This window comes from Lontra canadensis, unplaced genomic scaffold, assembly GCF_010015895.1.
Source record: "Lontra canadensis isolate GAN:19392208 unplaced genomic scaffold, GSC_riverotter_1.0 scaffold3, whole genome shotgun sequence".
NCBI classification, from domain to species: Eukaryota; Metazoa; Chordata; class Mammalia; order Carnivora; family Mustelidae; genus Lontra; species Lontra canadensis.
Genome location: NW_022630997.1, coordinates 17,604,010 through 17,619,493, shown reverse-complemented (window position 1 = coordinate 17,619,493; position 15,484 = coordinate 17,604,010). Strand labels below are relative to the sequence as shown.

Sequence of the window (15,484 nt, the reverse complement as noted above, 5' to 3'; positions counted from 1 at the left end):
CCAAAACCAGGCAGGGGTAACAACACCAGGCTGGAAAAGAGCTAAGTCCTCCACAAGATTCAAAAATACCAAATACCACTGATATACCCTTGGGATTTCTCTCCAACTCATTCTGTAAGTGGGAGGGACCCAGGGGGATCTAGGATTTGAGGCCAAAGTGGAGGGTTTAGTATACATCCTTTAGTGGATCAGATGACAGGAAGCCTGAGGTGAGGGAGGGGCAGTTATAAAGAGCATGATTGAGACAATTGAAGGGTTTTGCTTATGAACTCATAAAAGAGGCAAAATTTAAAAGTACCTGAAAGTGATCGTCACACTGTTCAGTACAGACAGATATCCCTGGTCTTAAAGATAACTGCGGAAGTCTTTTGGGATGAAGTGTCATTCAGGTCAGCCTCTAACACACAAGGGTTTCAGAAAGAGAAAGGGAGAGATGGTTTAACCCAGTGTGGACACAGTTACCAATTGCTCTTCTGGGTCAGAGTATATGAGCATTCATTGCAACAGTGAACTTGGCTGGACAGTTTAAAGTACCTCAAAATAAAAAGCTGGAAGAAAAGAAACAGTTTCAAAACAAATACAGAGGCACCTAATGAAATAATGAATCTAGTCAATGATAGTAAACGGCTGTTAAAACCATTAAGTGAAAAGCTGATGGAGGGAAAAAAGCTGAAGGAGAACTTTGTAATGGATAGATCCAGTTGACAGCAACCGAACCTGCTGATTAATCTTAATATTATAAAAAGAAAAGCAATGAGAAATTACGTGGTCCTAATGTGATGCAATGGGAATTTCATGCCACACCTGAAATATTCTTGCCAAAAAATCAAATCTAAAGCCAAGTGATTCTGGAATCTACCAATTTCAAAGAACAGAGAAACATGTTAAATGATACCACAGGGGTGCCCTCAGCATAATCCTGGAATGAGGAGGGCAATTCTGTACGACAAATGGCCCACAATTTCTTCAATAAATTGCAAGAAAGGGGAAGAAAGTGTAACCTATGGAATAAAAGAAGACTAAAAACCACATTGACCACATCCAGTGTGTGGGCCTGGATTAGAAACCAATTCAGGGAAATTTGAATACGGAATTATTCCTTATTCAATTATTCCTTACTCTGATGAGAGGAAGGAATTATAGCTCATTTTTTATTTAAGTGAGACGATGCTATTGGGGGTAATGTTAAATGAGCCCTTAGCTTTTAGAAATGCATATTAAAATATTTGCGGGTGAGCTGATTTGATGTCTGTGTCCCAAAAGTCCTGGCGGATGGAAGAAATAGGATCAGCTCTATGTTGACAGTTGTTGAAACCAGCTAATAGGTATATGGATTTAAAAATATATATATTTGAAACTCTTTCAGAATAAACTCTTGACAAATAAGTAAACCCAAGCCATTCCAGTATTTTCCCAATATATTGTCCCAAAGAAGGCTCTTCAGTGTTAGAAAGAACAGCTTTTCCCTCACAAGTAAAACACAGGTGAGGTCTGAGAGAGAATTCCAAGTCGGTGGTAAAACCCAGGCCCTTCATGGGGGTCCACATCCTCTTTCGAGTGGAGTGCCACTCACTTGGGGTTAGGGATTCTGTCCTTTGTGTTTCAAATCAAACTGTTCCCTGTTGGGTGGAAGCAAAAGATTACATCTGGGCTGCTGCCTGGTCCAACCTGGGCTAAGGAATGGGGTTTGCAAAGGCTGGTGGTTTGGAATCAGGGTAGAGGGAGGAGGTATAATTAGATGTGTCCTTTTTGTGAGGCCTGGATGCACTGGAGGTCTGAGATCAGAGATTAGATGGGGTTGGCGGGATGGGTGTGTCACTAAGGTGGGCAGGCTCTGCGGAGACACAAGACACTCACAAGACGCTTCAAGAGCTCGCCTTCCTGGCCCGACCTTCCTGGCCTTCATGCCTTTATCGTGGGTGCCAGTTCTCTGGGACACAGACAGAGGTCCCGCCCATCTCTCCTCACTGGCCCTCGCGCAGCCCCATCTGGAGGCCCATCTCCTTTCCACTCCGGTCCCCTTTTTTCTCTGTCCAGTTCTCTGACCCATTTACATTCTCTCCCTCCTCGAGCTCCCTCCTTGTCTCCATTCGCCATTCCCTGTCCTCCGCCCTACCAGACACCCCAGTTCAGGGTCCAGGAGAAGGACAGCTTTTATGTGGCTTGTAAAATTCTATTATATCTGTATTCAAAACCTAGCAGCTGAGAAACACTGGTAATAAGCGTGTTATTAAGCGTGTAAATACGCTTCCACTCCAAGGCCTCCAAGGTGCAGGGGACAGTTTCCCAACCTGGGCATCTCCCCTGCTTGTAAGTCTCTCCCCACCTGGCCTCCATCCCAGACTTAGACCTTGTGCCCAGGCCCAGGCCTCCTCCAGTCTCCAACCTCCACCGTCCCACACAACCCAGACTCTTGGAGAAAGGGGGCGGGGGAGAGGGCCGAAGAAAAAAAACATTAGGAAAAAAACTCCCACCCAGAGAGCATTCTTTCTGCAGCACTCAGGAAAAAGGATGTCTCACAGGGGACGGGAAGGCGAAATTTTTTCACATCCAAATGGATTGCAATTTCCCTCCATTTAGCACCTGAAGGTAATTAGCTCGAAGAGACTGCCGAGTGCGAAACACGTTCACGGAACATTAACTCTCACACATTCTCCAGTTGCAGGGAATTAATAGGAAAGATTAAAGTTTAAAGAGAGCAAAATGCCATTACCTCGCCAGCCACCTCTCTCCGCGGCAGTATCCAGCCCCCGAAAACCTTCAGCCAGTGCTTGGGCCGGGGTTCAGGTCTCAGCCGCCAGCCTGCCTGACTGGGGCATCTGGGTGTGTCCCATGAAGAGGGCTAGCATGTGCTGATGGGCACGCACATGTGCAAAAAAGGGCAGTTCTGACCCTTCATGAGGCCCGTGCAACCCCCTTCCCATCACCAAGAAGTCTGGAGTGGACAGGGCAGGTGTGTTCTCATAGGCGGACTCCTGGCATTGGTGTGTACGGTGGCCCCAGGTGGGGGCGATGTTAGGAAGGGTTAGTAGCGTGGGTGTGCCCTGTGATTTTGGTGCAGGGGGTGAGATCCGGCAGCTTGGCTGGCAAGAGAGAAATGGAGTGTGTCACCCCCACCTTGGGTGTGTACAGGGGCCCTGGGTGCGGTGATGGAGAGTTGCTTCCACTCTTGTGGGGCGGGCAGGAGCCACAAACATAGCCACAAACACACACATACGGGCTCCCCCTGCCCCACACAGACGGCCTCTGTCACTCTGCTTTTTTCAAAGTTTATGTAGGCTTCAAATTTGAAGCGTTTCTGTGTTGCTTCAGTATTTTAGGGAAAGATGAAAGACAGAGAGAGGGAGACAGAGAGTGGGGGAGAGAGAGAGAGAGAGAGTGAGGGAGAGAGAGGGGCAGAGGCAGGCAGGAGAGAGAGAGCGCGAGATGAAATTGAGACATGGAAGAATTTATTGCCCAGAAAATTCCATTCTGCTATCTGATTCAAAAAGTCCAGTCCCCCCAGCTTCGGAAAATCTATTTTCCACATTTTAATACCCTGCAGAACAGTCCTCATAACTCATCCGAGTGTGTTAAGCACAGTTTTATTAGATCTGAAACAAATTTTGGTGGGGAGATACTATAGGTCATTAACCATGGAGTAATTTTATCCTTGTTTCCCTAATGATGCCATAATGGCGAGCGAATTTCTTAACTAAAGACCAAAGAACATTTTGAAGGTCAGTTTCATCTGTGAGCTCCTTCAAGCGCTTCTCAGAGAAGATTGGAAAACTCGCCGATTTTTTGAAGAGTCATTAATAATGTGAAAGCTGAAAGCACCCTCCATTTGCGTTCCTGCTTTTTACCTTTTAATTTTATATCGTCCCCGCTCAGAGCCCCGCTCCCACTCCCTCACCCTCCTCTGGACCTCCCGCCTGCCTACCCACCCCACGCAAGGAACAAGGCTGCCCGGGACTACCAGGTACCAGGCTAGCTGTGAGGGGCACACGTGGGGCGGCAGTAGGGGAGGCAAAAAGAGCCAGAGAAGCCAGGACCCCGCCGAGATGGGGCGCCTCAGCTGTAATCCCAGCATAGGGGGCACTGTGTGAGGGGATTGTTATAGGCATGGCACACACGTGTGTGTGTGCATGTGTGCAAATGTGCAGTATAGGGGACTGGGGTCTCTGGATTGGGTGCTGGCCATGCACACACATGTTAGGGATGGATGGGGACCTACTGGTCTCTCTAGTTGAGTGCCCCCTGTTGGAAGCAGGCAGGGAAAGGGAACTGAAAACCAGCCCTGGGTCTGGTGACCTGGGCAGTGGGGCAGTGGGGGGACTTGTGGTGTCTCCCAAGAGAGACGGACACTACATGGAGGGCATGAAACAATTTACAGCAGGTTGTAAGCCCTGATTACATGTGTGTGCCAACGAGCATGTATGTCCTGGGTGTGGGGAGGTCATCAAGGCAAGAACCCCGAGGACCTACCCCACTGACAAATATTTAGACACTAGAGACAGTGGCCATTGTCTGCTCATCCCTCACTCCTTAGACCACACACCCCTTTCTCCCCAGGCCTGGAGCCCCTCATTTGCCCACTTTACTTGCCTCCTGATCTCCAATCCCCGGTTCCTCAGACCTCCTGCCCCCCACCAGTCCTATCCCTCCCCCTGAACCCTCATCCCCCTACCTCTTCACCCATCTGCTGGCAGGCAGTGCAGGGTGCCCAGCCAGGAGCTGGGGTGGGACAGCATTTCTCTGTGTGTGCAGGTTTGGGGAGGAGGGGGCGGTGTGGTGACACTCCATGCTCCCAGATGTGGTGGCAGCGATAATTCCAATTTTATGCCTTTGTTATGGCTTTAATCACTTTCTTTATGCGTTTTGTTCCAGCGATCAGGGAGAGACACCTGATAGGCAAAGAGGATACCAGGGGAACCATTTTTATTTGGAATGTGGTGAGAAGTCTAATTAGAATCTGAATTCTGCTGAGCCTTGAAATGGCCAGTACTTTATCCTGATCGCCTTAGATATTGTTTCGAGTCAATCATCTGTCATGGTGCAGCAGGAGAGCCTCTCCCTTCACACTGCACCCCTCCCGCCACAGGGCCAGCCAGGGCACACGGCGGGAGGGGGGAGGCTTCTGCCCTTGTAGGGGTATGTGCCTCCTTCTTAGGGGGAGGCCTGTTTGATGTGGCTAACCCTCCCCTGGTGAAGGCTGTCTTTGCTGGACGCTGAGTTTGAGCTCATGGGGGGCAGAAGGGGAAGAGGGGCTGCAGGAAGAGGGTGCTGAGGGGCTTGTATTAGAATTAGGAGATATTGGGGTGAGGCCAAGCTAGTCTGGGGTGCCTCCTAAGTGTTCCCAGTGCAGTGACCACCCCACCTCCTCTCTATCAATGGCCCACAGGGACTCTCATCTCTTTACTGTCCCCAGACATATTGTCTCTCTGCCACCTGCTCACTGTTCCTCAAACTCACCACTTTCATTGCCAACCCCTCCCTGACCCAACGTTTGCTACGCGTTCAGCTCCTTTTCTTTGACTTTCCTCACTCTAGTCCCACCACTGGAATACTGCTCCGGTTTGTTCTGCCATCTGTCAAGTCCCCGGACTGGTTCTGCCTCCTCCAGAAAGCCTTCCCTGACTACCTGAACCCATACAGGTGAGCGCCTTGAGAGGTGGACAATTACAGCCTGGGCCCTCATCCTGTGATGGCTATGCTAACTGCAGACACTCCCCTGACCAGAGCCTTCATCCGTTTATCTTTCTCCTGCCTTTAAATGGTTTCTGATTGTCCTTTCTTTTTGTAAACTGTTTTGATCCCTGCGTGTGTGTGTGTGTGTGTGTGTGTGCGCACACGCGTCCTAAATCTGCTCAAAGCCCTTTTGACCATTGCACGGTGTGAAGTAGAAATAAATATTACTCTTAACGACAATTTCACCTCCCCAATCACATATTGAGTCCCCCAAATCCAACCATTTCTTCCTGTCTCCTGCCTTGTCTCACTAACTATGAGCACACAGGACCAGGCACAGAGTGGGGTTCTGCGGCATCACCTCCAAAAGTCACAGATTCACTGAGACTTTATGCTTCCTGCTTCCCCTCACACCCCACCCCCATACATACCTACTGTGTGGCAGATGTGGGCATTATTGGGGGGAGGAGTAGGAGCCAAAGGAAGTGTACCCTTTCTGGCAGGGACAAGTGGCATGTGCTCTATGAATAATGTCTCCTTGGGAGATGGTCTGGATGACCCCTTGGAGGTGCAGGGATCCACATATGGTCAGTGTGGGTCCTTTTTAGATGATTGGGGCACTCAGTGGCCCTAGAGCCAATTAGTGTGCCCCATAAAGCAGAATGTCCTCATCGATGTCAGTATCACCGAGCCTCCTGAATGGTCACTGCCCTCTCGAGATTATCTATGTAGCAGGGGTACCTTATATATGGTCCAAAGGGCAGTGTGACCAGATGCCACTATAGAAAAATACAGACTCAGAGGGTCCCCAGAACCCTTCTCAACCTGCTCACCTCCCCCTCCCTATTTGGACCCATTCTCCAATGCAGTTCTGAGTCATTTTGTTCCAGGATGCTCGCTTTCCCTGCGTGCACCCCAATTCCTCCTGGTTCCTGAGCTCTGGGTGAGAAGTGAGGATGGCACTAACCATAGTCTAGAAAATCATGGGGCTTCTGGCCAGGAGCCAGGGGTGGTTCTCTGGAGTGCTCCCTCCCAGCAGCCCCTGTCCAGAAGGCTGGCGGTATTGATACCACACTGATGGATGGAGAGTGAAGAGGTATAGGGAGATGGAGAGGGCATCTGTAATTGGGAGTCCTCATTTATGGGGGAGGGCAGGACAGTGGCTGGGAGGGACTTAGGAGCTAGCTTCCTAGTGGGAAATTGCAATCTGCCATTAACATTTAGGTACAAGTTACTATATCAGAAGGGGTGTGTGTGTGTGTGTGTGTGTGATGAGTGTCCGTAGGTGAGGGCCTCAGTCCCCCTTAGGAAAGAAGCAGGACCCTGGCATACGTGGTCTGCCCATATGCAAGGGTTGGAGTTTCAGGGTGGCTTATTCTCCAAGTGTTGAATCCCCATCTACACAGACGGTGGGGAGATGGAGCTCCCAGCCCAGGGAGCACATGTGCTGGGTGGGGGTGGCAGGTGGGAGGACAGAGATGCCAAAGGTGCCAAAGGCCTGGTTTCTTCCCATCTCAGACACTCAAGACACTGTCCTTTCTACATCCAGTGGCTGCAGTGGGGGGAGATGAAAAGGAGGAGAAACTGTTGGATAAAAAGAAATTCAAAAAAAAAAAGTAAGTGAAATATTCAAACTGGAAAGTGATATTATAGAAACTGCAGCCCACGGCTCAGTGCATTCAAATTTATTCAAACTCGGTGCCTGACAGTGATGGATGCAGCAGCTTTTCCCACAATATGGAGAAGGCGCGGGGGCATTTAGGACTGCGGGTCCCCTCCGGGAGGGTGGGGGCCCGCACCACCTCCCACGCCTTGCTCCTCTTCAATGGGAAACGAGGTTCTGGGTCCTATCCGTTCTACTTCCTAAACCCCACAGTTCTGGGGATGCTGGGGGACCTGGGCGTCACCAGCCCAGGGGCAGGAGCAGGGCCCAAGACAGAGGGAGTCAGCTGCGGACCAGGGTGATCTCCAGTGCCGGGGAAGAGGATGGTCAAACCTGTCCAGGGGATGACAAGACAAGGGTGCCACCTACCTCAGAAAGAGGAGCCCGGCCGGGTGGTTTGTAGCCAAATCATCAGCATGAACCTAATAGCCCCTGAGTGTGCTGAGATTTGAGGGTCTCAGGAATCCCAAGGCAGAGAACAATTGTTCTCATCGGCTTCTGCTTCCCCTGCATTGATTCCCACTTCTGTTTGCTCCATCCGGAAGAGGGGTAAGAGGGCCTCCGGGGAAACCTCAAATCTGGGGCCTTGGTTTGAGCTGTGGGCCGGTGAGGGAAACTCCCACATCTCTTGGCTGCCTTTCCCACTGCACCCCCCCACCCCACACCCACAGTGTCTCTAACCCTCCTTCTCTGTCTCTTTTGTCCCCTACGCTCTCCCCTTAATGTAGCTACAGCACAAAGCTCCAACTCCAGCTCTCCCCTGTTCTCTCCAGTCTCTCAGGAGTCCTCTACCACTCGGAAACTTTCAGCCGTCACCTCCCTGCAGGCAATGGAAGCACTGATCTCTAATTCCAAGCTTCTCTTGAGATCCAAGCCCACAACCGCAGCAGCGCAAGCCTGACACTTGGACAAGCAGACTCTCGTGTCTCTCCTGAAGCCGGCAACAACCTGTGAGTCCCTGCTTTGCCGACTGCCATGTCAACCTCGCAAGGTCTCAACCTCGCAGAGACCTTGGAGCCTCCAGCCCTTCCCCAGTCCTCATCTTTACCTTCAGTTAGTGTACCAGTTCACAGACGTTTCCCAATTTCTTTGGCACCCATCTTTGCCTCACCATCACCACTGTCCCCGGGAAGGCCCTTATCACAGCTCCCCCAGGCCTCTCCAATTCACCCAACAAGCCCCACACCATGCCAGTCACCAGGTGCGGCATCTGCCTCCCTGCACAGCTCTCTTAAGTTCCACGGCTCTGGTTGTTCTACTCACGGCTGCCAGATTCATTTTCCTAAAGCACAGCTCTAATCATGTCGCTCCCCTGCTCAAAAATCCTCAATGGCTCCCCACTGCCTACTAAATAAAGTACAAACTCCTGACTCTGATATTCATGGCCCATTGTGATCTGGCCCCTTCCTACCCCTCTCGCCAAGACTTCATGCCCATACTTACCAGCCAGATTGGCCTCTGGGTGCTTCCCTGCACACTCCCCACCAAGCAACTCCCCACCTCTGTGCCCTGGTTCATGCTCTTCTTCTGTCTGCGATGCTGTCCTTCTGAAATGGCAGCATTGCCCAACACCCGGCTCATCTCTGCCCATCAATGCCTTAATCTTCTGTAAGACCCGATCCAAGTAAAGTCGTCTTCTGAATGCTTCCTGTAAAATGCTTAGCAAGGTGCCTGCTAGATTCTGTTCTTCTTCTTATTATTAACATTATTATTCACCACCAGCAGCAGTGATTTCTCTTCCCTGGGAAACTTCCAGTCCCCTCTACAGCTTTCCCGGCTCTTGGCATAATTTTCTTGATACTGTCATTTCTAGTATGTTTGCCCTACAGCTGTCCTGACCTATAAACCTCTTGAGAGCCAGGATTTAGTCATGTTCATTCGAGTCGTCCTCAGCCCATAGCCCAGGAGACTCTCTCTTTACCACTTGTTGAATAAATGAATGAACGAGTGAATGAATGAACCAATACGGAAGAAGCAGCTTGGGCATGGCTATGTGACACAGATCTGGCTCCTCTGAGCCTCCGGTTCTGGGCAGTGACCACCTAAGAATTCCCTGCCATTACTCCCGGCCCTCCTGACATGTGTCCCGGTGAGCTGGGACATGTGTGTGCAGGTTGCATGACAGGTGTGTCATCCCTCCAAAGCGAGAGGGGAGTGTGGCAGAGTTCAGCCTCCCCAACTCATCAATCAAAGGGCACTTAACTGACAGAATGCTCCTTAAAGCTGGCTCCAGGCTCCACTGGGGTTGGGGGGCCAGGATGAGTGGGGGATGAGGCCTGCCCTCTGGGGAGTCACAGTCTAGTTGCTCCTTCACTCCTTTAACTCAGACCACAGGAAGTCAAAGGGCTCCCCTTGGGACTGCTGACTGTGGACAGGGATGTCATGCTGATGGGTGGGGTAAGGCCTGTCCTGCAAAGCTGAGCTGAAATGCTACTTAATCCAGAAGTGGTTCTTTTACCCTCTTGGTTTAGATCTTAGCGCCCTGTCTGGACTGGAGCTCCCCTGGGAGGTCAGTTGCCTTCTGCAGAATTCCTCACTGAAGAGCTGAGAACCACACAGCTTAAAGCTGCTGAATGGTTGAGTGGACGGATGCCGGGAATAGTTGACAAAATAAACGAGTAAATGAGCAACTAACGAAACACATGGGTGAACAAAGTGCTGGGCAGATTGGCACAGAGTCAGCCCGCGCGGAGCATCTCCTTTGTACCAGGCACTGTGCTCAATCCTTCACCGGCACTCATTGATTTACTCCTCGCTCAGCCCTTGGAGTACGAGCTGTTATGATCCCACCAGGGAGAGGCCCCTGCAGCTCCGGGAAGTGAAGTCACTTGTGTGAGAGCCTCCAGCCCCGCTGGGAGGAACCCTGGGTCCCTGCCCTAAACTCTGGGGGCGGGGGGGGGGGGGCGCACCTGCTCCCTCCGGAGACCACCAGCGCTTGGGGACTTGCGAGGGGGGAGGTTCACACGTGGGGAGTACTGTAAGGTCTCTGTCCCTGCGCACGGATGGGAGCCCCCTGGGCTCTTGGTTTTCACTCCTTTTCTTTCGGTCCCCTTGGGGATTAGGCGAAGTTCAGAAGAGACGCAGCCGAGGTGCTCTGTTTCCCAAAAGGCGTCTTCCCAGCCCCCCTCACCCCACGTCCACTTCAGGAGGGAGTGACGGCCGCTGTTGAGCGGTCCCGGGCCGGCCGGGGCAGGGGTCGGCGGGGCGCCCCGTCCCGCCGGCCCCCGCCCTCGCGGCGGGTCCCTCCCCTCCCGGATCCAAACAAGCGCGCTAAACTCCGGGAGATTTACAGCGGGCGGCTGGGCGGCGCGGGCCCCCGGCCGCCGGTGAGATATCTCCAAACAGCGCACTAACCACTTTCCATTTTATACCTCACCAGCTTTATAGCATCTTAAGGATTTCTGTGCACGGCTGGCTTCCCGCCCAGGGAAAAAACCCAGCCTTGTAAATAAATACTAAATATATATGAACAGAGACGACAGCGAGAGCCGCGGAGGAGGGGGAGGGGCGGGGCGCCGCAGGGGGGGGGGCAGGGCCCGGCGAGCGGCGGGGAGATGGGGGCAGGGATATGTTGGGGTGTCCGAGACAAAGGCGACAGGGAGAAAGCAACTGACAGGCGACATGAGGGAAACTGAGACAGCACCAGAGGGAGAGGCAGAGAGAAACCGGAAGACAAGACGGAGGCTGGCTGGAAGTGCTGTGGTGTGTGGTGTGTGTGTGTGGGGTGTGTGTGTGTGTGTGTGTGTGTGTGTGTAGTGTATGTAGGGAGGACTCCTTTAAAGCCTAGGGAGAAAGAGAAGGCTCTTCCAAACCTGCCTCCTTTCCTTCCCCCAATTTCCGAGGGGACTGAGGCCCAGGGATGGGACTACCATCCATGTGTGCGTGTGTGAGAGAGAGATGTGTGTGTGACAGGGGTGTGTCACGATATGCTCCAAGGAAAAGAGTCTGTGTTTGTGTGTGTGAACCCGTGTGAGTGCAGGTGTATGTTTGGGGTGTTTGGCGTGGGTAGGACTGTGCTTGGTGAATACTGGGGTGTTGGCAGGAAGAATGTCTGTGGTGTGGTCAGGGTGTGTGTGTGGGGCCGTTAGGACATATTGGGGGGATGAGGAGGCAGGTGAGTTCTGAGAATGTGTGCGGCTTTGGGGTTGAGTTGAGGGCTGAGTGAGGCATATGTGATCAAATGTATTTGGGTATCGGGGTGGGCGGGGGGCTCGGGGCGGGGAGAGGGATAGTGGGCTCACATAAGCCAGGATGAGCCTTCAGAGGGGCATGTGTTGGATCTGGAAGCAAGTACCCACGTGTGTGCTGGGGCCTGTCAGGGGTGAGTTCTGAGATGCTGCCAGGCGGTTAAACCTCCTCCTCTTCATCCTCCATCTCTGAGTCTTTCTAGAGGCTCTGGGACCTTCTCTGTGATGGCCACTAGAGAGAGGATCTCCTGTGCTGACTGAAGCCCCCCATACTACCACAGCCCCCAGCTCTGACGTGTCTGGACAGGAGCCGGAGTTGAATTGGGGAGCAGGAGGGAACATCTTCTCCCTTCTCAGGGGACCCAGCGATCCCTTTTTGTTCCCCCCCTTGTCTTCGATATTAAGTATTCAAACCTCATTTACATCCTTATTTTTCAATTTGCTGCCACAGTAGTTTAATTTATTCGATATAATTTCTTTTTCTGAGGGGACATTAATCATTGCCCTGTGCTTTTGGGCGCCTGTGGGATCTCTGCGCGTGTATGTGTGCGTGTGTACGCATCTGTGTGTGAGTGTGCATCTGTGTCCGTGTGTGTCTGTGCCTGCGCACGCTCATATCTGCGTGTGAGGTGCAAGTTTGTCTGGCATGTGGGGGCGTGTGTGAGAGAGAGTGTGGCTCTTTGTGAGCGGGTTTTGAGTGTGAGAGAGCCTGGGGTGGGGGAGGAGCTGGGGAGGGTGGTGCGTGTATGCCAAACTGACCCAGTCCCCTTCCCCCGGTTCCTTCCTTAGGATGTCAGCAAGAAGGGGAAGTGGGGCATCCTTACAGTGGGGTCCTTCCAGAACCCCCTGCCAGTTTTTCTTTCTTAAGAGTGTGCCCTGGACAGTTATAGATGGAAATGTTCTAGAATCCCTGGTCTCTCAAGAAAGAGAGCTGAGACAGGTGGAGGAACACACACAGATAGGGAGAGACAGACGGACCAGAGCAAGGCAGGTCACAGGAAGGGAGGAAAAAAAGAGGGGGAAAGAAACATGGAGAATGATGGAAAGAGGCACGGGAGAGAGGAGAAGTGAGCAAGCTAGCGGCGTCTCAGCCCATAAAGTCCCTGGAATGGGAGGAAGGGGCACGAGACTCCCGCATCAGCTCAGGCCCAGTCATGGCTCAGTGCAGAGTGATGGGGGGTGGGGGGTGGGGGGGAGAGCTGGTTGCTCCCAGGAGCTGAGATGAGTGAAGTAGCTTGGGGGAGGCTTGTTTGGAGAGAAGAGGCAAGAGGAAGTGGTAAGGGAGCAGAAGGAAGAGAGAAAACCCCTCCTGGCAATACAACTCAGAGGCAGGAGGCCAAGGAAAATTTTCAGGGATGTTCAAAGGGTAAGAGGGAGGAAGCTCTCTGATGCTAGCTCCCCACCCCACCCTCACTGCATCTGGGCAAATCCATGGCTTCCTGAGACCCTTTTTTGATCCTGAGCTCCAGAAGCCCTCAGTTTTCCTTCTCTGGCACATTTCTTGGAACTGCCAGGAACTGATGGGAAGGACCCTGTGACATCCCACTTAATCTTCGTAACAGCGCCAGCTGAGTTGGTCTCCCCACTTCAGAGAGGAGGAAAGGAGAGGTCAGAGCTGGCCCAAAGTCAGGTGGAGGTCCAGAGCCTGGAAAGAAATCACAACTGCCTGAGGGCACACACTGAGAGTCCCCACTCCCCTCTGCTGCCTCCTAGGGTAGTGGCCGCCCCAGCCCTCCTGTCCTCACCACCACACAGGTACCACACACACACACACACACACACACACACACAACAAGATCTGGGGCCCAAGGGTAAAGTGGGGAGGGCTTTGGGAGGCAGGAGTCAAGAGGCTGGGGGTGACCTATAGCAGCCTTCTCTGAGCTACCCTCAGCTGGGAGGACTTTGAGGCCCAGGACCTGAGGGTCCCCAGGGCTCAAATAGACCCTGTCTTCCCTCTCATCCAAGGGTCAGAGACCCATCAATGACCTCTTCTGAAAAGTTGAGGCCAAAATCCACCGAGGCTCAGACTGGCTGAGAGCTTGGGGCCGGTTTCTGCTGCCAGGATCAGTTTCAAACAGCTCTGACGGCTCACCTTAGCCTTACCCAGATAGCGGCCCAAGGCTCCGGCGGAGCTTCTTTCTCTGAAATTCTGAAAAATGAAATTTTGAAAACTGGTCTGAAACTGGACTTCATGGGACCTCAGCACTTGAACCCCCAGATACCTGACTCCCTCGAGGTCTACAGATTTAAATATGCTAATACCAAATACCTAGGAGCTGAATGTGACCAAGAGCCAAGCATTTGAGTGGCTGACTTAGAACACGGAGGGCTGATGATTGAATGTCTAAGTTGGAAGTCTGAGGCGGAAGGGAGTCTGCGCCAGTCCGGCTCTTCAGCTCTACCCCTGTCTTCCTTCCTCACTCTCTATCCCAACAGAGAGAAGTCCTCCTTTGGTCCTGACCCTCCAGGAGCCTGGTGCAGGCATCACGCCCAGGCCCCTGGCACAGACACGTCACACAGAAACCATCACCCACTCGGGTCAGTGATAACTGGGTGATGAGACAGGGGGTCCCCGGGCATGCGGGGTGGGGGTGAGGGGACAGGCCTGGGGCCGAGGAGAAGGTAGCGTGTTCATTTGAATAATGGGCAAAATCAAATTAATTCTACATTAAATAGTTGTGAATAAAGGGTTGAAGTCAGCAGTTTCAAACTTGTTTTCCTTAATTACTTTCCGTGTTTAATGTCATTAAGAAGATTAAAAATTCATTAACAAGAGTACTAAAGTGGCAAATCAGGAAAGCGATCACTCCAGGTTAGAAACTCCGCTGAGGCCGCACAGAGAGCCTTCTGCAGGGGGCATGGGTGGGGGTGGGGGACGAGAGGGTTGGGGACAGACACGCACTCACACACTTACATACTGATACACAACAGCACGGTAAACACACATCCATAACATCGGCGGGCATCCACACATCCACGCACACACACACACACACACACTCAGACGTTTTCCACTCATCCATACCCAGGACTTCTGTGATAGTGGGGAGACAGTGTATGGGGTCTGGAGTTCATCAGGCCCGGACTTCATAAACCCCTCTCCTAAAAAGGAGGATTAAAGATCAAACCTCGCTGACAGGCAATACATGATCATAAAAATCAGTGTTAGCTCAGTGGTGTCCGCGCTCACTTTCTTGTCTCCTGGTTATGTCTGTTGGGGTCTCCCCTCCCTTCACCATCCCTTCCTCTCTTACTAAAGGGCTCTCTCAGGGCAAACCTGATCAGTTTCCTGGGAGGAGCTGCTGACTTTGAACCTTAATTATCCTGGAAAAGGATCCCTTTTGTCTCCTAAGCTTGTTGGGGAGGGGGAGGAGTCATGTTTCCTCCAGGGAGTAGGAGCAGGGAGACAAAGGGTAGACTGGGTGGGGAAAAGAAAAGGCAGAAACAGCCTGAGGAGTGGGACCCAAGTGTCCTGGTGTTCAGACCAACCCTGACTCAACCACCCATCGCTAACCTCACCCTCTCACTTTGCCTTTTCACCCATCTTGTTGGCTGACCCCTGGCCTCTCCAGTGCCAGACTTCACCCCCTTGGCCATGAAAAAACCCTCCCTGAGTCAGGATGCCCTTCCCTGTAGCTATCACAGTGTCTCTGACTTCATTTCTTTTCTTTTCTTTTCTTTTTTTTCTCTTGGCCCCAAACTCAGGACCGGCTCCCTGAGGGGGTTGAGACTGCCTTGGGGACCTGTGCCTGTGTGCCTATGTATTGTGTCTGGTGGCTGTGTTGGTAATTGTGTGTGTGAGTGTGGGGGGGCCAGTTGCGTGAGGAGAATACCATGTTCATCATCAATGAATGCAACTGGACAGGCCTGTGAGATCCTGTTGGAATGAACTCCTCGTTTCACAGGTGGGAGAACCAAACTCCGTCAAGGTGAAGTTCTACTCAAGAGAAATGCAAACAAGGGC

At 52.1% G+C, this 15,484-nt stretch overlaps 1 long non-coding RNA gene across 1 annotated transcript; it reads left to right on the top strand.

The window, feature by feature from the left end:
• The first annotated feature begins 3,400 nt into the window (after positions 1–3,400).
• LOC116882045 lies at positions 3,401–8,311 on the top strand. The gene is made up of 3 exons (XR_004385538.1): positions 3,401–5,637; positions 7,189–7,286; positions 8,062–8,311. It is a non-coding gene; the product is annotated as an uncharacterized LOC116882045 (long non-coding RNA).
• Positions 8,312–15,484: the final 7,173 nt, after the last annotated feature.